Source organism: Petaurus breviceps, unplaced genomic scaffold (assembly GCF_028583685.1).
Source record: "Petaurus breviceps papuanus isolate PSGF00001 unplaced genomic scaffold, PetGlider_PUasm1.0 689, whole genome shotgun sequence".
In the NCBI taxonomy this organism is placed as follows: Eukaryota; Metazoa; Chordata; class Mammalia; order Diprotodontia; family Petauridae; genus Petaurus; species Petaurus breviceps.
The window spans coordinates 2,241,414-2,265,886 of record NW_027186458.1 but is presented as its reverse complement, the minus strand read 5'-3'; the positions used below and the strand labels follow the sequence as shown (position 1 = coordinate 2,265,886).

Genomic DNA, 24,473 nt, shown 5'->3' with positions numbered 1-24,473 from the left:
CATGCTAATAAGGAGCAGTTTTTCTCCCTGATCCCTGCACATCCTTTAAAGAAGAAATGATCATTGTCGTGCCACAAATTTCTTGGTCACTCTGCTTTTGATAGCTCAGTGTGTGAATAATTAAAATTTTTATTGCCTGCCATTTTTGAAAAATCCATTTATTAAATAATAAATAAGTTTGTTTAATTCTCCTCCAATCTAGTGATTTATAAAATGCCCCAATAACACTCTTTTTTTTCTGTTTCTGCTGCTTTGTTCTTCATCCGTTCACTACCAGATTGCTCTGGCTTATTTTCCACCCTCCCAAATGAAAAGAAATAGTAGTTGGTTTCCTAGATAGACTTCCATGCACATCTTTCGGACTATTTGACAGTATTACTCCACTGTACCTCTCATCTACAGTGTTTCTTTTGAATTAGGCATAGTGCCCCTTGGCGATACACTGTCCCCTAGTTTGGAGCATGAACAAATGGATTTTCTGACTGCTTCCCATGGGCCATTGTAATATATCGGATCAACTGCTAAGCTGGAGCTCCATGGATATAATAAAAGGCCAATTCCCACTCCTCAGGCCTCTCTTTCCTTCTGGTCTCAATGTATATGAAAAGTGCTCTGAACTCTGGAGGGTCAGTGGGGGTCGGGAGAGCCCTTGTCCTTCACCAGAAGCTAGGATCCCATGGGATAGGAACACTTCCTGATTGTGTCTTATTTACTTTGCTTTAAGATTGTGTGAGATCTCCTAAGGTTGTGGGCATCCTTTCCCCCCTCTTCTTGAACAGCCTATATCGTTTGTTGGAGATATTACAGAGGCAGCAGCAGAGGCAAACCAGTCAATAGGGAAAGAATCTCCCTTAGAGAAAGAAAGCACTAGAAAGAAAAGCCTCCACAAGCATCACTCAGGGCATATTCAGAGGGCATGAAACAAATATTAGCTAGAGAGTAACTTACACTGGCCCCGCTGGTGCTTGGCTACTAGGGACTCAACTGATCTAAATCCTTATTGTTTGGCATTCCCCTTCCTGGGTGAGACTAAAGCTGTTCATTCCATATTCGACTCATATTTGTCATGTGGTCATTTGCTTTGCTTCCTTTCCCCACGTTTGGGAGGCCCCCTTAGAAGAGAGGTCAGAATAGAACTTCTCATCAGAAAGCTGAAGTAGAAGTGGAATGGGTAGACCAGTTCACCTAGGTCCTCTGTGGAAGAGACAGGCAAGCCCAGAGAAATGAAGCCAAGGGAAAGGACAGGGACTGGAGGTCATGAGCCCTCATTGTCCCAGTCTGGTGGTAGAAAGATATAACCGTTTGAGGGTATGTACATGAGTGTATTTTGGAGTGTATGGGGCATTCAGGAAGGACTAACACTGCCGGCATGAGGGTTTGCTGAGCCATTTTATTTCTCAAAGGTGCTCAGTCACCTTTGGTGTCCACCTGGCCCCCAACTCTCACCTGTGGCTCCAAGAAGTTGTGGAACACTCAGCAGCCACACCCATGTAAAACCATCTTAGCAGAGGGGAAGCAACCCAAACCCATCAGAGAGTTAGGAGGATGTCTACCACAAGCATGTAAAACCTTTCCCCAGTAGAATGGGCACATTCAGAACAATTTGTTCCAACAGTCATGGAGACAGCTGAAGCAGGTGTGCGTGGAGTGCTTAGAGACTGTGAGATCTCAACAAGTACAAGATCATGCACTGCATCCTGGGCCATCACCAGACATCTTGACTTTCATCTTGCCACTGGACCTTGATGACTCTGGAAGAGAGAGGTTGATGACTTTGTGAGACTTTGCCTCACACACATTCAATTCATGTGTAAGTCATCCAATGGTGCCATTGATCCTTTCCAAAACAGAATGAACAACATGACAATGTTCCACCCATGAATCCTGTCTCACCAGGTTTTGTCTATGAGATCAAAGTTGCCATTTTTTGTATCGGGCTCTCAACTTCACCTTCTTGAAGACCCATTCTTGGTTCATTTGTCTGGATACCCAGTGGATTTCACTGCAGTCTCTCTTCTTGGCTGTTGTCTCCCAGTAATCTCTGGGGCACTCTTTTGTCAGTCTTCTTCCAGGATTGTACATGCTATATCTAGGGACACATTATCATACTTCAGAGATCTCTGTGTGTGATTTTCTTTCTCCTCCAGATTTTTAATGTAAAGTCTTTTTGGTCAGTTAGAAAGAGCACATTTTCAGCAAGGGAGCTAAAGGAGACTGTAATTAATTTTTGGCTGGAAGCAGGGAGAGAGGATCATGGGAAACAGAAGGAGGGGAAAGGAGGAAACCCAGAACTATTGGAATCTTTGGGACAGAAATATAAGAAGACATTGTTGATTTCAAGGGAAGAATTTTATTATGCCAGACTTCAGATAGTTATGAACAGCTGGAGCTCACAGACCTGCTTGAAAAGTGACCTGCAAGGACAAGATATGATACTCTGCTGTCATTGGAGGAGCTTATTCCCTTTCCACTTCCTTCCTCTCCCCTGCCTCGATGCGGCTGTTTTAGTCTTTGTGTTTCCAGCACTTAGCATAGACAGATAGTGGATATTTAATAAATGCTAGTTGATCTTATTTGGTTTTGGACAACTGGCATCACTTATTCTTAATTTTTTTTTTTTTTTGCTATCTGTAATTTCACACTGGGTGTTTTCCCCAGACAGAGATAAGCTGATTTTCATTGCATTCTAAGCAAGTGTATGCTATGAATGGATGGACAATATTATGGAGGAATTACAAAGGAAACCTTTGAACAAATAGGTATAGCCCTAACCAAGAGTTTGTGCTGAGGTCTCTCTGTTCCTGTCTCTCTCTCCATTTGTCTCTCAGACTTCATTTCTTTTTTTTCTGTATCTCTCTGTGCTTTCATGTCTCTTGAACTCTCTGTTTCTGTCTCTCTTTCTATTTGTCTCTGTTTCTATCTCTGTCTTTGTATGTCTGACTCTCAACAAGATGGGGCTTCATAGAACAGAACTAAAACTAGAATCAGAATCACAGAATTAGATACATGGTTTTTCCCCCTGGAGGGTAGGGGGCATTTAAAAAAAGGGGCCCAAACCAGGTTGGCACCAGGCCAGAGTCTGCTGGCTTCTGCCTCCTGTTATCTAGCTTGTGATAATGAGCATCCAAGTTCTCATCTCATTCCCCAACTTTTCTCTGCCCAGATATCCTAGGGATCAGAGGGAGGTCTTTGCCAACATTAACATAGATATTGGGATATTGCAGAGACAGCAGCAGCAGCAAACCCACTAAGAGGGAAAGAATCTCCCACAGAGGAAGAAACAGTGCTATGCTGCTATTGTCTGTCTCTGTTTAACTGGAATGGCTCCTAGACTGCCTTCTTGGGTTCCTGGAGGAACCTTGAGGAAGTTTATTCAAGATCTCCAAAAGCCATGAGGAACTCTGGCAATGCTGAGTACTATTCACTAGGCCTACAGGTAAAGTACTTGGCCAACCAAGTCTCCTTGCTAATACGTCTGAAAGAATGGCAATTTTTAGCCAAAGAAGGGTGACAACACTCACTTAAAGTCCCTGGGAATCATTTTTCCTCTCTCTAAAATTAGGAGATTGGACTAGATGAACCCTGTAGTAGCTTGTAGCTGTGTGTGTGTATATGTATGTATGTATGTATGTATGTATCTATCTATCTATCTATCTATCTATCTATCTATCTATCTATCTATCTATCTATCTAGTATTTGAGATTCTTTCTAGCTCTGAAAATCTATAGATGGAGAGAAACAAATAACATTTTAAAAAATCTCCCTATTCTCTTGTCCTTCTCTGCCCTTAAGAAAATTCACATCCTTCTGTGTCTATGTCCATACTACTCTCCAAATATGGGCCCCTTTTCAGTCTAGTTTCAGGTTAGGTTGAGTGGCTTCTCCCTAAGCATTGAAGGAAGGATTCCTTCATTTTGTCAACTCCTGGAAGGCATAACTCCCCAGATTTACAACTTCCTGCTTTTTCTGCCCCTGAAGGGGGAGAACTGAGCATGCCATGTTCTGGCTTTTGTTCAATGTGTCTGTTTACAGATTTCAACATCATGGTGATAGGTGCCATAGAAATGGAAAGAATAATTTGCCAACTAGAGTGTTTATCGTCACATGATTTCCCAGTGTGCCAACAACAGATCTCATCAAGACTTGTCTCTAAGACACGGGACACATTCTGGTAATTATAAACACTCAAGGCACATTTTTTTAAAACTAAAGAATCTTTCTTTGTACCAAAGTAACACTCTCCATCCCTAGAATGCGAGAGAAGCAAAATTTGGACTGTCAAAATCAGGACTCAGTAAAACATTTTTGGGAGGATGGAAGGGATGGGCATTCTTGGAAACTAGTCTTGTGGGATACTACTGAGTCTTTAAAAATAGGCTACAACTACACATGCCTCATAAGCTTTTATAAGAAGAAGGCATGGGAGAGAAGAAAGGCTCTGGATTCAGATAATCTAGACTCTAGTCATACCAGTGACCCATGCCCCCACATCATCCTGGACAAGTCATTTGTCTTCCCTTGGTTTTAGGTTGTTCTTTTTTATCTTTTAAACTGTTAGACCCAATGGTCTCTAAGGTCCCTTCCAGCATAGCATTTAAAATCTTGTGTTTCAAATTAGGAGAGAGGGACTAAGCTAGTTTGTTTTCCCATATCTCCAACTAGAGTAAAATTTGATGAAACAATTTTAAAAATTCAATTTTTTGTAGCAACTTGAATTCCAGGGATATGTTGGGCTTTCAGTTTAAGTGGAAAGGGAAGCATCAAATGAAACATTAAAAGTTCCAGTGGCATAAAACATTCCAACTTAAGGACAGAGAGAAATGAAATGAAATAATAAGGCTTCAAAGTGTTTCCTTACTATGGGTAAGGTGTATGGAGAGTCTCTTGCTATGACTTCCTGCATCCTTCTGGAACATGTGATGGGAGCACTTAGCACAGTGCCTGCCATGTTTTTGTTGTTGAATTGTTTTTTAGTTGTCCACAATTCTTTATGATCCCATTTGGAGTTTTCTTGGAAATGCAGCCATTTCCTTCTCCAGCCCAGCATCGGACAAATAATAAGTTTCTAAAATCAGATTTGACTTCATGAAGAGAAGTCTTCAGCTCTTAATAAATGTCTATTGACTGACTGACTGAGAGGAAGGGTCATCCAGCAGGAGATGTCCCAGAAGATTGGATGACCAAGTCTGAAGTATTTTGTGAAGGCAACCCTGAAAATGAGCTGTGTCACTCTGAAGACTCTGTTGCCAAGTTCACTCATTTGATCCCTACTTTGGGCTGAGAAAAAGCACATTTGTCTCTTTTTCTCACTGAAAATAAATGGAAATATCATGATCACAACCTTTATTTATAAGAACTTTTTAAAAAGTCTATCAAATTCAGCCATACAAATCAAGCTCTTGATAAAGTACAATCCCTGACAATATCAAAGTTAAACCACTAAACAGCCTGTCCATGAATAATTGCACATATCACTTTTGACTTGTGTGGTTTACTGATTATGAACAGAAAGAATGTATTATTTAACTTTTTTTGGTAGCAAAATTTATGAGGTGAAGTCAGCAAGTATTTATTAAGGAATTACCATATGGTAGGCATCAGGAGAAGGTCTGATGATTCAAAAAAAGGCAAAAACTGTCCCTGCCCCTAGAAGCTCCCAGTCTAATGTAGGAAGAAATATGCAAATAACTCTGGATATAGGCAACAAACTATTTACAGGATAGATTGGAATAATTAACATGGGGGGGGTGCTAGCAGAAGAGGGAGTAAGGAAATCTTATTCCAGAGGGTTGGATTTTAGCTCACAATTTAAAGCAAGCCAGGGAAGCTAGGAAGCAGTGATGAGGGAGGACAGCATTCCAGACATGGAAGGCTGGCAGTGAAAAGGAGCAGGGAACTGGAGTAGGGAGATGGAAAGTCTTATAGAAGGGTGTGCTGGGGCTAACTGTAACTGGCTTGCAAGAGCCCTTTGTTAAATTTTCAGTGTGTCTTGTGACATTATTGTGTTGATTGTCCAGATTTATGAAAGTGTTAATATGCCAATTAAATTTAAAAGTGTGTGCATATGTACACCCACTCCACCCCAAGTCTAGTTGTTAAACATTTACTAGCAAATCCCTAGTCTTATAAGAGGAAGTGAAAAGGTCCCTGGATCATGGAGTACAAAGAGGAAGATAAGACTTAAGAAGGTTGAGAAAGTGGGAAGGAATCAAGTTCTGGAAGGCTTTAAAAACCAAAGGATTTTATTTTTGATCCTAGAGGTGACAGGGAGCCATTAGAGCTTATTGAACAGTGAAGTGATGTGATCAAACTTGTACGTTAGGAAAATTAATTTGACAGCTAAGTGTAGAATTGACTGGAGTGGAAAGAGACACAGCATGGAGACCAAACCGCAGACTATGCAATAGTCTAGGTATGAAAGGGTGAGGACCTTCATGGAAGGGTGGTGGTGGTGGTGGCTGTGTTAGAGGAAAAAAGAGAGTGTATATAAGAGATGTTGCAAAGATAGAATCAACAGAACACGACAAAAGACTGAATATAGTGGGGGAAGGCAGGGTGCAAGGATGACACCTGTGAGATTGGGTGACAGCGAGGATGGGGGCATCTTCAAAAGTAATAGAGAAGTTAGAAAAATAGAAAATTGGGGGAAGACATAATGTGCTTAGTTTTGGACATGTCAGGTTTAAGATATCTGCAGGACATCTGGCTTGAGATGTTCAAAAGGCAATTAGAGATGCAATCCTGGAAGTCAGGAGGGAGATTTGGTCATTAATCTTTTATTTTAATATTTCTATTAGGAACTCAACAAACAACAAACATAGGTATTTCCATATTTAACGGATAGAAAAATATAAGTGAAACCATGACTATGTTACCTGTTGATTTTAAGGGCCTATACCATACTTGCCTGGGTACTTTTCTTCTTTCTTTGAGTTTTTCAATGTTTTATTAACAACCTTTCTTCTCATTTATTCATTGATGGTCCCACCAACTGCATCCCAATTTTAACATTCATTTTCAAAAAAGCTGCCTCTTGTAACAAATAAGTATAAATCAAATGATGTAAGCATTATATTGGTCATGACTGAAAATGTGTGTGACATTCTGTGATTCCTGTCCATCCCCTTTCTGACAAGAGGCAAAAAACATGCTTCTTCATCAATCTCCCTGAGTAGTGGTTGGTCATTGCATTGAGTCACACATGTTTGTGTGTGTGAATGTGTGTGTGTGTCTGAATATATGCATCAATACTATTTGCTGTAGGAAAGTACTGGAAACAGAGAATGTTTTTTCACCTGTGGATGGCTGAACAAATTGTTGCACAAGAATATAATTAATATTATGATGTTGTGAGAAATAGCAAAAGGTCAGGGAAACATGTAACAATGACATGAACTGATCTAGAGTGAATAGAACCATAAATGTGAATAGAAATAAAACAATAAATTATACAATAACTACCATATTGAAAAGGAAAATAATTCTGAAAGACTTAAGAACTTGGGTCAATATAATGATCTCTCTTTTTCTATTTCCCTCTGTCTTCCTTTTCTCTCATATATATGTATTTGCATAAATACATGACAAATAAAATAAATTATATAACTGCAATATTGCAAAGGGAAATATAAGGGAAATATTATATATACACATGTTCATGCATGAATTTATGCATGAATGTGTGTATATATCATGTTTCCCATTTAAAAAAATCTCCTGGGGGGAGTCTGCCTAATAATGGTATTGATGGCTCAAAGAGTAGGTAGTTTAGTGATTTGGGGGTTATAGTTATATTTAGACTTCCAGAATGATAAAACTAGTTTATTACTTTATCATAATAGTTCATGAATATGGGGGCGGCCAGGTGGCTCAGAGAGTAAGAGCACCGGCCCCAGTGTCGGGATGACCTGGGGATCAAATCTGGGCTCAGATACTTAGCACCACACCCAGAAATAACTGGCCATGTAACCTTGAGCAAGTTACTTAACCCAATTGCTTAAAAAAAATAGTTCATGAATATGCCTGACCTTTCAGACCTTCTCTAATAACTGTCATTTTTCTTTTTTTTTTTCTTTTTGGTCACCCATGGAAATCTGATGACTGTGAGGTAGAAACTCAGCATTGCTTCGATTTCCATTTCTCTTATTATTAATTATTTAGATCCTTTACTATTTATCTACTGGGAAATGATTCTTGTTCTTATATGTTGTGTGTGTCTGTATAAATACGTATATATGTATGTGTGTTTGTAGTTAGATATACATATCTATCTGTCCATCTATTGGGTATCAGATTTGTATTAGATAAATATATTTCAAGATAGATTGATCTATTGTAATGGGAATGTAAATTTTTAAGATCTTCACTGCCCCTAGGCTAAAGTGCCCCTGGAGTCTGGGGTGGGAGGCTTGTTTTTCAGTAGATACCTTTTGATTGGGCAGTGAGTCAATAAGGTTGCTACATTCTCTGAGCCAGGAGAAGGATATATAAGCCATGATGTGTAGCGATTTGGGGCTCACTCGGAGAAGTGTTCTGTGATTTGATCAGATGAGACTCTGGGAAGCCATTGTAGAGAGTCCCCCGGCTTTGAAAAACCCAGATGTTGATTTGGTATGGATGTAATGGTTAGACAGTTTGGAAAGCTGTCTACTTGATCTGTTTCTGTCTTGATAATTCTGTCTGTATACTCTGAAGTTCGGGGTGCTGACCTTTTTCCCTTGAACTAGGTGAATGATACATATTTGACTGATTAAAGTAAGCTTGTTAACCCATTTTGAGTTGCTTTCCTTTATCAAAGCAGATCTAAGAAGCTGTGTTGGCAGCCACCCTGGGGAAGTTTGGGGTGCTTGCTGCTACATCCATCTATCTATCTATCTATCTATCTATCTATCTATCTATCTATCTATCTATCTATCTGTCTGTCTGTCTGTCTGTCTGTCTGTCTGTCTGTCTGTCTGTCTGACTGTCTGTCTGTCTACACTGTATACCAAATATGCATCAGATAAGTTTGCTTCAAAATTTCTTATTTCAGTTAAATATTTCCCTTTTAATTCTAACTCCATTGATCTTAGTTGTGCAAATTTTGGAAAGAATTTTATGGACAGTAACAAGAACAGGGCTTTCTGCTTGCAGTTTCCCATAGTCTTGGGTAGGGACAAAAAGGCCAGAAGTATTGCTCTCCACCTGGAGGATTATAGCTTCTTGTCCTTACTCAAACGGAGAAAGTGAAAGACTGAGAATGGAGTGTCCCCATGGGAGTCTTTTACATTTGAGTTCCAGTTAAGCAGCCAATCAAAAAGCTTTTTCTTGCAACATAGTAAATAAAAAGAAAACAGCCATATAATACTGTGCACATTCTGGATCCAAGGGCAGGGCCCTTCCTTTAGACATTATTATACACTTCCACCCTGACTCCTAATCCCAACCAGTGTAGGTTGGGAGTGGTCAGAACATACCACAGGTGGTTTTTTTTTTCCCTTGGAATTTTTCTAATTTATTTTATTTTTAATTTATGGACTAAAACAAGCATTTCCATAACATAGTATAATAAAAACATGATTGCACATGAAACTGCAAATATTTATGTCTAATGGTAGCCATCTCTAGGGGTGGGTGGGTGAGAAAAGAAGAAAAAAAGAAATCCTGATGTGTTTTGAGGATCCAAAGTTTCTCAGATAGACATCTATTACATTTCATTATGACAACTGCATTCTACCTCCTGTGATATTCTGTACCTTCTTTGGTAAAGAATGGTTCTCCTAACTAATGTTGTGAAGCTATGGCTATCTTCCTTTTCTCTTCTAATTTACTTATGATGTGACCTTTCATTTCTATATGTATCCATTTAGAATTATTATAGAATTTGGTACAATACATTGATCTAAGCTTAATTTCTTCCACATGGCTTTCCACTTTTCCCAGAATCTTCATCAACTGGTGATCTCTGTAATCGGTTGTTGGTGGTCATGGGTATTAACAATAACAATAATAACATCAAGAATTTCTATAGCCCTTTACAAATATAAACTCACTTTAGTCTCACTACAGTGAGACTGGGAGGCATGTAATATTACTATGGCCATTTTACAGATAAAAAACCTAGAGGTGAAATTACTTGCCCAGGGTTATACTACTCACTAGTAAGTATCTGAGGTCAGTTTTGAATTCAGGTCTTTCTGATTCCAGGCCTGGCTCTCTATCCACTGCCCTACTTCAATGCCTCTCACCTTCTCTCATTGTTGACTTTGTCTGGTTCCGTAAATTTAATTATCATCTGCTTACAAACTTACAGACATAGTCCTATGAAGTTAAATCACTTCTGTGTTATTTTTTTTTGTACTAATATGGCATTTCATGCCCTTTCTATTTTCAGTCTTTACCAAATTAATTTTTTAATGATTCCCACATTTAACAGTGATATAATTATTTCTAATGCCTATTTTTTCCTACTGTCCATTATTTTCCTCTGTTATTCCATTCTTCCCCAGTCTAGATTTCTTCCAGATAGGCTTAGATAATATAATATTTTCTTAAAATTAGCATATCTAAACAATGGATAATTAATTTCTCTCTAATTAATTATGATTGCCTCTATTTTGGAAAGGAGAATTTTGTAGTACAATTCATAAAATTCCACTGTGTGTCTTGGTAGATGGATTTACAAATGTTTATGCATTCTATAGTTATTTTAAGAATATAATTTCTTTTTACAATCTTTATCAGGTTTTGTTGGCAATGTACAGAAAGGCTAGTGATTTTTATGGTCTTATTTTAGATCCTGCTACTTGACAGGATAGGGCAGCTAGGTAGCACAACAGACAGAGGACTGGTCTTGGTGTCAGGAAGACCTGAGTTCAAATCCAGCTTCAGACACTTATTAGCTATGTGACAAGTCACTTAATCTGTCCGTTTCAGTTTCCTCATTTGTAAAATGAGCTGGAGAAGGAAATGGCAAAATAGTCCTGTATCTCTGCCCCAAAAAACTAACAAACTAAAACCAAATGGTGTCAACAAAGGGTTGAATACAGCTGAACAACAAACTCGACTGGTTAATGTTTCTATTTAGTTCAATATCTAAGGTCCTTTGAATTGATCATTATATCATATGCAAAAAAAGTAATTTGGTTTGTTCTTTGATTGTGATTATACATTGAAGATATTTTTTTGTTTTATTGCTGTACCTAGAATTTCTAATAGTAGTGATAAGAGACATCTTTGCTTTACCCTCAATCTTAATACAGTTTCCATTATATTTTGATTTTAAATAGATAAAATTTGCCACATTAAGAAAAATACCATTTAAGTTTGTGCTTTTGAATGTTTGGAAAACAAAAAAGGATGTTGCATTTTGTTTAAAACTTTTTTATCTAAGTGATATTATGTGATTTTCACTTTATTTTTTTGGTAATGATAAAGTCTATTATGTTTAGTTTTCCTAATGCTAAATTCATCTTGTTTTCCTGGTATAAATCCAACCTTATTATAATGGCAGTTAGATCACACAGTAAATAGAGATTGGATTTGGATTCAGTAGTACCTGAGATTGAATCCTGACTCAGAGATTTACTAGTTACATGTCCTCAGGCAAATCACTTAACTTCTCTTTCCATTTATATTTGTCATGGGGATAATAACATGTATTCACAGGCTTGATAAGAGTATCAAATGAGATAGTCTATGTAAAACACTTTGTTAATCTTAAAATGGTAAATAAATGTTGGCTATTCTTATTAATATTTATTTTCAATATGTTGCAACCTCTTTATTGATACTTTATTAAATATTTCTGCAACAATATTTATTAGGAAAATTTCTCTGTAGTCTTCTTCATCTACTTTATCTCTCCCTAATTTGTTTATCAGGACCACATTTGTCTCAGAAAGCATCTTGGCAGGGTGCTATCCTTTACTATTTTTAGAAGCAATGGATGTAAAATTGGAGTTAATGCTTCTTTAAATGGTTGATAGACTTTACTTTTAAATCTATCTAATCCCTGGTATGTTTTCTTAAGGAATTCATTTATGGCTTGTTCTTTCTTTCCTCTGAGATGAGAGTATCTAAATGATCTGTTTCTTGATCTTCTAATCTCAGTAATTTACATTTTATAAGTATTCATCTCTCCTTTAAATTATTAGGATGGGAGGGATATAATTTGGTAAACTAGTTTCAATTTTTGCCATCTTTATTCTTCATCTTTTAAGAATTCCCTTTACCTTTTCTTTTATTGTGACAATTAGGACAGCTTATCTATGTTATAGTATTTTTAAAATCTCTCAACTTTATTATTTTGAGGTTATCTCTTTTATTTTAAAATTTGTACTTTTTGCTTTTAGATTTTAAAATGTTAATTTTATACATTTTTAGTTGCATGCCTAGTTCATTGATGCATTTTATTTTCTCTCTCTTTTGTTGGTGGAAATGTTTGAGGGTGAACATTTTTAACTAAGGATTGTTTTGGTAACCTCCTCAGAATTTTGGAATATTGACTCATTCCAATTTCCTTTAATAATATCATCTTTCTATGATTTGTCCTTTGACCTACCAATTGATTATTAGTAAATTATTTAACTTCTATTTAATTTTAGATCCTTTCTTAAAATGTCTTTTGTGGATTATAATTTTTATTGAACTATAGTGAGTAAAGGATATGTTGAATATTTCTAATTTCCTGCATTTGCTTATTACTGCTGATGTCCAACTAAATTTTCAATTTTTGTAAAATTGTTGTGCACAACTTAGAATGTATACGCATCTTTACATTTTTCACTCAGTAATCTTCAAAGATCTATCATGTTGAATGCTTCTATGATTTTCCTCAGGTCATTAATTTCTTCATTATTTCTATCCTTTTATTTGTTCTCTATAGATCTGAAGGGAGCACATTGAGGCACCCACTAACTTTAGTTTTAATATTTATTTATTCCTGTAACTTGCTTTAAATCCCTGCATGATGGGTTAATTGTTGTGTGTGTCTGCATGTGTGTGAACATGAATATATACATATATAATCTTTGAACTCTATGAGGACAGAAAGTATTCCATTGTTCCTTTATATCTCCAGAGTCTAGTGCCTATAACTTATAGTAACTGCTTAAAGAATCCTTTATTGATCACTAATCTGTATACATGTTTATATATACATATGCACATATACATACACATATATACACATACATGCATATGTGTATATATACAGATATATGTATGTATGTGTGGCCACTTGGTGATGAATTTTTGGACATGGTAATTCATGAAACAAAGAAAAATGTAAAATGGCCCTCAGTCTTCTATGAGCCCTTGCTGCTTCAGAGAGAAAGTGGAGCAAGAGTGGAAAAGTGGGTGAAGTCTGCCAGGATCACTGTGTTTGAACTCTATTTAGATTTTAGTCTCACCATCAATTTTCTAAGTGGAAGATATTTGTCCAATGATGACCCACTAGACATACTGCTAGATAAACTGTGTTGTAACAGTCTTGACATTCTTTCCATAAATAAAATAAACAGAAAAAGGAGTTTATGGGCAGGATAGCAGTGAATATTTATTAAGTTCCTACTATGTGTCAGACACTGTGATAAGCAATTTCCAAATATTATTTCATTTGATCCTCATAACCCTTTGAGATAAGTAATAACATTATTCCCATTTTGTAGTTGAGAAACACAGATTAAGTGACTTTATAGTTGAGGAAATTGAGGCTATTAAGTGACTTGTACAGGGGCATACAGTTAATTAGAATCTAAAGGCAAATTTGGCCTCATGTATTCCTAACTTCAAGCTCAGAACTTTATCCATTCTGACACCCAGCTACCTAGTGCTTCTCTCCTGTAACTACAGTTACCTTTTTTTTCTACTTGGAGGGCAATTGGGCTTAACTTGCCCGAGGTCACATGGCTAATTTTTGTGTTAAGTGTCTGAGGCTGGATTTGAATTCAGGTCCTCCTGATTCCAGGGCCAGTGCTCTACTGACTACGCCACCTAGCTGCCCCCATGAAGTTACATTTAAGGATTAATCATGAGCATACTTTGGACAATGCAACAATAACAAGAAAACAAAGGGATTGGCATAATTATTTTTAATATGGATCCAAAAATGACAATAAGCATCATTTCACAGTATTTCTGATCATCTTGCGTTGAAATAGTACTAAGTATTTACCAAGAAAAAGAGTAACATGGAAATAATTGCAGTCTATGCACCAACATTGGGTGCCGGGGATGAAGAAGTTGAACAATTCTATGAAAAACTCACTAATTTCCTTGCATTTATGTCAATACAGATGTTATTTGATGACTTCAACGAAAAGGCGAGAATGGAGAGAAGCATGTGAAAGCATGATGAAAGAGAAATGAAGGAGAGTCCAGAAGACACGTAAGTCTCATGTTGTTATATTATGCGTGGTATTATTTTGTGGAAGTTGTTTATAAACACTCGATACAATGAGCACCAAATCACATCACAAAAATGTAAAAAATAAAGCTATCTTAAGAAACAGGAAATTGTGACCTCACGTTAGGCACCAATAAAAATTGCTGAAGTCACTGTGCCAGTGTCTCCTATTTCTCACAATGAATTCCAAAGTTCTTCAGACAGACCTTGAGTTTCCCTCTGTATGACTTCTTCTGATCTCTGTGTGACCACTTACCCTGTGTGAGTCTTTCAGTCATGTGCTATTTGGCATCTACACAACGTGACCAGTCCATCAGAATTGTACTCTCTGAAGTAGAGTTTGAATGTTTGGCAGCTCAGTTCAAGAAAGGACTTCAGTGTCCAGTACCTTATCTCGCCAGGTGATCTTCAGAATTTTCCTAAGACAATTCAGTTTGCTGGCATGGTGCTGGTAGACTGTCCAGGTTTCACAGGCACCCAACAACACAACAGCTCTGACACAGAGACACCCAGCATGGCATGCCTACATCAAAGAAGGCATTGCACTCCATGTATAAAACAGAATTGCAGAAGATTAAACAAAAATAAGTGAGATGAGTAAATATAGAGACATCTCCACTCCAAATATCCATGTGGATTATTTGTACCTTCTGAGCTCTTATTCATCTGATCAGCCACAGTCAGACACACTTTACCTTGACCCCAACATAGTGGTGTTAGTTCGGTCCTCTTCAAGCACAAAGGACAAGAGTGTGTTTTGTTTTATTCTTGATAATGTATTTTTTCAACTACATGTTCCAGCCTTCATTTTTGTAAGATTTTGAGTTCCATTTTTTTTCTCCCTCTCTTCTTTCCCTCCCCCCTCCCCAAGACAGAAAGCAATCTGTTTTAGGCTATACATGTACAATGATATTAAACATATTTCTACATTAGTCATAGTGTAAAAGAAGAATCAGAGCAAAAGTGAACAACCACAAGAAGGGAACAAAAACCCAAAAGTGAAAATAGTGTGCTTTGATCTGCATTCAGACTCCATGATTCTTTCTCTGGATGTGGATGGTATTTTTCATCACAATTGGAATTGACTTGGATCACTGTATTGCTGAGAAGAGCCAAGTCTATCATAGTTGATCATTGCACAATGTTGCTGTTGTTGCTATGTACAATGTTCTGCTCTTCTGCTCACTTCACTCAGCATCAGTTCATGGAAGTCTTTTCAGGTTTTTCTGAAATCTGCCTGCTCATTATTTCTTAGAGAACAATAGTATTCCACCACAACTCTGCCACATCTTGTACAACCATTCCCCAATTTATGGACATCTTCTCAATTCCTTACTCTTTTCCATTGCAAAAAAAGATGCTATAAATATTTTTGGACATGTGGGCCCTTTTCCCTTTCTGTTATCTCTGAGATACAGACCTAATAGTGATATGAACTGCCAACCATTGAGGCAGCACTTAGAGGGCCTTTGAGCAGAAGAGTAGTAAAAGAGCATGGTGGTATCAGGAATATTACTTTGGCAACAGCATAATGAAGGGATTAGAGATGATACACATTGGTAACAAAGAAAAAGTTGTTAGGAAGTTGTTACCATAGCTCAGATGCGACATGATAAAAATGTTAGTTACCTAAAACAATAGCAGTGGGAGTGAAAAAGAAGCAAAAAATGCGAGTGATTCTGCAGGTGGAAGCTACAGGACTTGGTGACTTCTTTGATGTATGAGGTAAGGGAAAGGAAAAAGTAAAAGATGACTCCAATATAAAGGGACCACATGTTTACAAAGATGGGGGAGTAATCTACAGTAACAGAGAAGCTGGATAGGGGCAAGTGTTGGGAGAAACTTTAAATTCTTCTCAAATGTTAGGTACTTGAGGGCAGAGTCAAGATGGTGGATTAAAAGCAGCAATCCCATTGAACTTCCTCCAAACTGTACGGTAACTCCTCAAGTCAAACTGGAGCAACAGGGCCAACAAAATGTCAGAGTGAGACATTCCTACAACCTCAGACAAGACCTCGTGTCATGTGGATGGGCACCAACCTTGAGCGCAAGATGCTACAACACCAGTGTTGGGCCCTGGAAGTGACAGCGGCTATAGCAATGACAGAGGCAGCATATTGAAGACCTCTCAGCCCAGAGAGGTAAGAGGCTCAGATAATCGGTCAGAAAGAGATTACAAGGGCCCCTTTGCAGGGACTGAGTAGAGGTGGTATTGATTGGCAGCTCTATTGTCTATACACTATTCTGGGGTGCAGATACAGGGCAGAGAGAGGTGCTTGTGGTTGGTTATAAGGAAGCATGGGCCCTGGTTGCAGTTCCAAGGCAGAAATGAATGCTAATGCTTGTGGCTTCAGGAGAGTAGGGGGGCCTGGTCATGGTCCCAGAGTCAGGAGGAACCCTAGCACTTTCATCTGCCCTGATACAAGACTCAAGAGAAACATAAACAGGTAAACAGGAAAGAGTAGCATAAGGGACCCAATGGAGTTAAAAATATTTCTATTCCTTTATGGTTTATCCAAGCAAATATTATGTGGAATTGTACAGAAGTGAAAGGTAAGGAAAATCTGAAGCAACCCTTCCTTGGCCTAAATAATGCAATTTATTTTGCTCTTAACCTGTTTTTGAATAGGACCCAGGTAACATTCTTTTATTCACAAATGTCTTTGGTGATCTCAGGTTGGACATAGATTTTTCTGACTCTAGGTCTCTAGCAATAAACTTGATGCCTACTATACTCCTGGGTGGTGGTATTGTTTGGGTGGGTGATTGATTTGAGCTACTAATTAAATACACTTCTCACTATGGGGTGCTTATGGGGACCTAGAGGCTTAGGGCAGCATTTTATACTTGTAGGTGAAAGAGATAGATGTATTTTCCAAGCTTGTTGGACTCTACAAGCCATTTCTTTCTATCAACATTTCTTTCCATCCTAACATTATAGAGTGTGTGTGAAAGATAGCTCAAATTTGGACAGAGGTCAAGGGAACACAATGACATTGGAAATTTTAAACTTGTTACCATCATGGCATGCAGGTTTCTATACAATGTGGTCTCTCGTTCGAGGCCATATGTTTTTGAAACCTCAACCTGCTCTTACATATTGAAAGGCAAGACCTCTCATCCCGACTTTGCTTCAGAAGCCCTTTCTAAATGGACTTTTCTGCTCTTTCTAGATATTAGACATTGGTCCTGTAGGAAAGGATACACTCAATCTTATTTACGCATTCATTCATTCATTTGATGAAATGGCAAAGATGGGAATACCAAATTCTCCTTTCCCAGATATATCAAGGACTCTCTGAAGTCATAGAAGGTACAGGATTAAGTATCAGGTTTCACTTTTGGAACCTGAAAGTGTATAGATGAGCAGGAGCTGGTGTGGCATTCAATACTCATGCAAGCCACTCTGGGTGTCTGTCTGGGACACTGACATCTTCCAGCAAGCCTGGATCTAAGCAGAATGGGAAAAAGAAAGTAATGGTCTAAAGCTCCACTGTGTTCTTCTGAAGGCAAGGGTTAAAAGTAGCAGATATTACAGCTGCAGAATACTGGGAAGGCTGAGGATGTAGGTCCAGTTACTTTGGAAATAATTTAGCTCCACAAAAATGTGAGGACAAGGCCAAGAACTGGCCCTGTGGGTGCCAGGGAGATTTTGATTTGAAATGGATTATGTTACTAGGCTCAATGTGCAAAATTTTTTTGAAAAAGAATGTTGCATGCCATATTTCCCCATGTGGATTTGAATGGAAATAGCATGTCTTGCCTAGAGAAAAATTTCTCTGAAACCCTGTTGGAGACAGCCTCAGAGCAGCCTTCTGTGTTCCATTCACTGCATGCCTGGGAAATCACTAAAGGAATATCTAAGAGACATCATTATAGTTTTTTCTTGAATCTATTTTTCTGAAACTTTCTGAGTACCTTACTCTCTGTGGTTTCTTTCCCCATGACTGGAATCAGGTTAGTTAACAGCATGTTGGAAACTACTTTCTTGCAAAGCTCTGTTTTTTCCCAACCCTACCTTTTCAGCTGAATTTCATTCTAACCTCTTACTTTACTAAGAAAATCGAGGTCATTTCTCATGAATTTCCTAGTCTGCCCTTCTCCTCCTAACACTTTGAGATCTTCTCCCATCTTGTCTTCCTTTCCTCCAACCTCTGACAATGATCATATTTTCAAGCTATCATCTCAAAGTGTCTTCTTCCTTTCTCAGACTCAAAAAAAGAGATGTTTATACTCATTACCATCAATCCCCCTCTCTTCTCACTCTGTGCTCCATGTTTTGCGATCTAGCTTCTGACCTCACTACTAAATTGATATTGCTTTCTCCAAAGCTGCAGATGACCTCTTAAGTACCAAATCTGTTGATCTTCCTCAGGTATATGGTTCTTGAATGTCCTGCTGCATTTCATGTCATTGACTACCCTTTCCCCCTAGGTATTCCCTCCTCTCTGAATTTTAGTGACACTCCTTTTTCTTGGTTCTCTTGCTACCTGAATAAGGGTTTCTTCTCAGGCTTCCTTGTTGGCTCATTATCTACACCACGTCCCCATCCCTGGTTATTCCCCACAGCTCACGCTTAGGACCTGTTCTCTTCTCTCTCCTTTAGGAACTAACCTGGTTCCCATGGAGTTACTTTTTGTCTCTATTCAAATGAGTTACAGATTTCAGCCTCTTTCTGAATTTCAGTCTCACGTTAACACCTAGTTCTTGGATGTTTCAAAATGAATTTGCCAGAGAAATCTCAAAATTATCTTGTCCAAAGCAGAATTCACTGCCCCCCAATAATTAAAACTAAATAAATAAAATAGACCTCTTTACCATATTTTCCTATTTCCATTGAAAGTACCCCAATACTTCTTATCTAGTCACTACACACATCCAATCAATTGCTAAATCTTGATGGATTTCCCCCCATTTAAAAAAAATATTTTTAACATTCTTTTCATTTTAAATTTTCAGTTCCAAATCCATTCATTCCCTCCCACCCACCCACTACTCCACCCACTGAGAAGGCAAGCAATATAATTATACCTGTGAAATCATGCAAAACCTCTTTCCATATTAGTCATATCACAAAAAATCAAGAAAAATAAAGAAAGTGAGAAAAATGTGCTTGAATTTGCCCTCAGAGTCCACTGGTTCTCTCTGGGGAGGTAGATAACTTTTTTTTTTGGTCAGGAATCCTTTGGGATTGTCTCAGATCATTGTATTGACCGTAGTAGTTATGTCTCTTATAGCTGATCATCATTGTAACATTGCATTACTGTGCACAATGATCTCCCCGTTCTCATTTCATTTTGAATTAGTTCATATAGATTTTTGCATGTTTTTTTCCTGAAATCTCCCCCTTTTCTTTTCTTATATTAGTATTCCACCACATACATGTATCACACTTTATTCTACCATTCCCCAATTGATTAGCAATTTCCAATTCTTTGCTACCACAAAAAAAGCTGCCTGAATATTTTTTCTACATATAGGTCCTTTTCCTTTTGATCTCTTTGGGATATAGATCTAGTAGTGCTATTGCTGGGTCAAAGGGCATGCATAGTGCTATAACCCTATGATCAGAGTTCCAAATTGTTCTTTGGAATATTTAGAGGAGTTCACAACTCCACCAACAGTTCATTAATGTCCTTATTTTCCCTTATTCCCCTCCATAATTTTTCATTTCTGATAGGTGTGAGGTGGTGCCTTAGAGTTGTTTTATCAGTTGGGGAATAGCTCTTACTTTAATAAGTTTGACTCAGTCCATTATATATTTGAGAAATGAGGCCTTTATCAGAGAAACTTGCTGTGATTTTTTTAATATTACTTCATGGTCGATGGTACCGTTTAACAAAATGTAGTTTCCCTAATTATTTCTTTTAATGAGCCCTGCTTGTGCTTTTTATTTTTTGTCTGAAATCATGGTTGCAACCCTTGCCTTTTTTTCCCTTTAGCTGAAGCATTATAGACTCTGTGTGTTGCTTTCGCTTTCCAGTATGTCTCTGGTAAACAACATATTGTTGGATTCTGATTTCTATTCCATTCTGCTGTCTGCTTCTGTTTTGGGGGGTGAACTCATTCCATTCACATTCACAGTCGTGACTCCTGTGTATTTCTCTCCAACAGATTTTTGTCCTGCCTAATTTGTCTCCTCACTGGAAGTTTCTCCCCATCAAAATCCATGCTTTACACTGCTGTCAAAGTGATTTCCCTTAAATGAAGTTCTAACCAGATCATTTCCCTACTCAGTATTCTACAGATTCCCTATTGAACAGGTATAAAGTATAAACTCATGTTTGACTTTTAAATCTCTTCACAACCTGGGCCCTATCTTTCCAGACAACTTCCATATTATCTCCTTTCTAGCACTCTGTGACACAAGTAATTCAGCCCTCTCTCCTCTACATATGACACTTGGCTTCCCATTACTGGGATTTTCTACTGGCCATCTTTCCACCTGGAATTTTGCCCTTTTTCCTCCCCGCCTCACAGAATTTCCTCCCTCTCTCCAAAACAAAGCTCAAAACACCTCCCTTCTTTATACCCCAATGTGAGTGCCCTTTCTCCTTCTTCACCCATATAGTACATCTTTTTTGTCTTTCATTGTATCTCCAACACCTAGCAAATTATGAAACCCTTAAATGTTTTTGGTTAACTTATTGAAATTATTCTGTATATACTTACATTTTTTATAGTCCTCTTTACTAAAAATTAAGCTTCTTGAGGACAGACAAAGCTTCAATTCTATCCTTCTATCTCCAGTGTTTAGGGCAGCATAGAACCCAGTAGGCATTTTATAAATTCCTGTTAAAAGACTGATCATGTCTGCAATCTCTACCTAATTATTTGTTCAGCCACTAGATGCTGCCTGACAATGCACTGGGATTTGCATGAATGAAAATTTCTATAGATAAAGACCTATTTGTAACAGCAAGCATCACAACATCCCCAGGGTGGCTGCCAACACAGATTCTTAGATCTGCTTTTCTAAAGGAAAGCAACACAAAATGGGTTAACAATCTTGCTTTAATCGATCAAACATATCATTTACCTATTTCAGGGGGAAAAGGTCATTACCCTGAACTTCAGAGAATACAAACAAGTTACAAGCAGAAGTTACAAGAAGACAGAGAAATATTTCAAGCAGACAGGACTCCAACTGTCTGACCATTACATCCATACCTAGTCAGTTACCAGAGAGGGAAGCACCAACATCTGGGTTTTCAAAGCTGGGGGGCTCAACGGCTGCCCAGAGTCTCTTCTGGTCAAACCAAACAACTCTTCTCAAAGTGGGCCCCAAAACAAAGCCTCACATGATGGTTTATACAGCTTTCTCCTGGCTCAGAGAATATCACAACCCTCTTGACCCTGCTGCCCAATCACAAAACATTCCAGAAAACCAAGTCTCCCACCACAGGCTCCAGGGAAGATCTTAAATTCCCATTCCCATAACACTATTTAAGGAAAGAAAGAAACGACCAGTTGATAGAATGATCCTTTGTGTGTAGGAAGAAGTTATTGAATGCTTATTTTTTTTTTTTTGCTTTTTGGAGGGCAATTGGGGTTAAGTGATTTGCCCAAGGTCACACAGCAAGTTTTTGTGTTAAGTGTCTGAGGCTGGATTCGAACTCAGATCCTCCTGACTCCAGGGCCGGTGCTCTACTCACTGCACCACCTAGCCACCCCTTTATTGAATACTTATTAAGAATACATTATTTGCCAGGTATGATGCTAAGCATTTTACAAATATTATTTCATTTGACCCCTACCTGAGGCTAATCCTGAGAAATAGATGCTATTTTTATTCCTCTTTTACACTTGAGAAAATGGAGAGAAACAGAAATTCAGTGATTTCTCTAGCGACACAGCTAGTGTCTTTGAAGCTTTTTCTACCCTCCAGGACAGTTAGTGAGTGTCTGGAGTTTTCTTGCCTCCAGGCCTAGGGCTCTATCCACTCTGCTGTCCACCTAATTTCCATAGGAAAGTAACTGGAGACCTGACCCATTTTCTCACTTGCATGTTCCACCTGCCTCCTTACCCCTTTTTAATCTAATTTTATTGTCTTGTGATCCAGAGTATCTCAGAAGACATATTTAGATAATGTGCTTCTTCATTAAGAGCATTTTAATCTCTCTCCCATTAGTACTCAATTAGTTTGAGCTTCCATCTAAGTTCATTAAATATTAATTAATCTTTATTTAAGTTCATAATTAATTTGTTGAATTATTTATATTTAAAGAACTAGAGGAAATGGTTTCCCAATCGTAATTACACTAACTTTCTCAATCTAATTAAGCATTACCATTATTGAATGCATATGCTATATTGACAGGATTAATGATAAACATAAAGATACATGTAACTGTTAATAGTATTTTGTTATGACAGAATCTTAACCAGATTACTTTTAAACCTCAATATGACAACAGACGATACTTCTTCACTTATTTTAAACATAATCCTAAATTATTCAGCTGACTTCTATTATTATTTGAAGTTTATTAAGAATCTTTCTTCAAATTTCTCTTTAAGATGATGACAAAGTCCACTTCTTAGAAAATAAGTTAGATTATTTTTGGAGTGAGGTTGTCTTCAGCAATTGCAATACAACTATTTTCCCCCAAAATTGTGTGTTCCTTCTTCTCAAATGCTCTTCATAGAATTGTCTTTATCTTTTTTTATAAATGCATGACTTATGCTCTAACAATGACATTTCTCCGTACCTTTTTCTTCTCTATCTTCTTCACAGATTCCTTAGAAAGTCTCATGACTCAACTGCAACAGACCCACATTCTCCCTGGCTCTATTGAGAGAAGTACTAGCAATAGATCATTTCTGAACATTCCCTCTGGAAGCACCCATGCAAACTGCTTGACTCAATGTTTTGTCTCGTAAAGCTACATGATCTCCAGTCTCTGAGAGAAAGATATTTGAAACCAAGATTATAAATACAGTCACTGCTCTCTAAGGCATTGTGGGCTTGGTGGCAGATAAGCCTAAATAAATAATCCTCCAAAAGTCATCTATATATGGCTTTGGAAGATGCTGCACAATTTTTCAATAGGCTGACCTTCCATATTAAGGCCTTGAAAGTTAATCTGGATCCATAGTGTAGCCATCCTAGATAGAAGAGAGAGGTACAGACAAGAGTTGGGGAACTTGTAGCCTTGAGGCCAGAGGTGGCCTGAACAAATCCTTTTATTGAGGGCATTTGTTCTGGGAAACTTGGATTCAGTCAAAGGGCCACACTTGAGGACCTTGAGGTCATATGTGGTCTCAAGGTTACAGGTTCCCCACCCCTGTTATAGACTAAAGCCATGCTAGATTCTTGTGGAAGATAAAATACAATTTAAAAGTTATGATGGGTAATTCTTTCAAGGGAATATGTTGCCCGTGAATAACTGAGAATCTCCTTCATACAGTTCCCTAACTTATTTTTATAATCATCCTTTAAGAGGATTTTAAAAAAATACTTATTTCTATAAAAGGGAAATAATACTTTTACTCTCAAGACTTCAAAGGGTTATTTGTTGGAAGTGTTCCATGAAAACTACTTCTCTTTCTTGACTTTGTAGCATGAAGTTTGGGAGTGGGGAGGGATCTCAGAAACCCTCAATCCAACTTGACTCCCATTGTAAGTGCCCCCTTTACAATCTCTGTGGCAGGTGATTGGTTGTCCAGCCTATGCTTGAACTCTTGACCTCAGCAGTCAGTCCATTCTTGTACTGCAAAATGAGTTGTGTGGTTGGTCAAAACATCTGAATGAAAGGAATATTTAGGGATGTTTTTTCTTTCCTTTAACCACAATCAAATATACCTTTTATATGCTAGAGATGATATAATAAGAGAAGGCCCAATGAAAGTAAAATCTTTGGAGCATGTACAGTATGCTCTGCCTCATATAAACCTGAGGTCTGCTGGAAAGATTTTTGATTGACTGCTTATTTGGAATACAAAAAGTACCTCTCTGTCTCTGTCTCTCTGTCTCTCTCTCTTTCTCTCCTTCCTGTCTCTCTCTCCTTCTCTCTCTGTCCCTCCATCTCTTTGTCCCTCCCTCTCTCTCTCTCCTCTCTCTCTCTCTCTCTCTCTCTCTCTCTC

General features: G+C 37.9%; 1 long non-coding RNA gene across 1 annotated transcript; it reads left to right on the top strand.

Moving 5' to 3' along the window:
- The first annotated feature begins 18,011 nt into the window (after positions 1–18,011).
- LOC138174499 (uncharacterized) lies at positions 18,012–23,685 on the top strand. The gene is made up of 3 exons (XR_011171749.1): positions 18,012–18,344; positions 20,502–20,650; positions 23,125–23,685. It is a non-coding gene; the product is annotated as an uncharacterized lncRNA (long non-coding RNA).
- Positions 23,686–24,473: the final 788 nt, after the last annotated feature.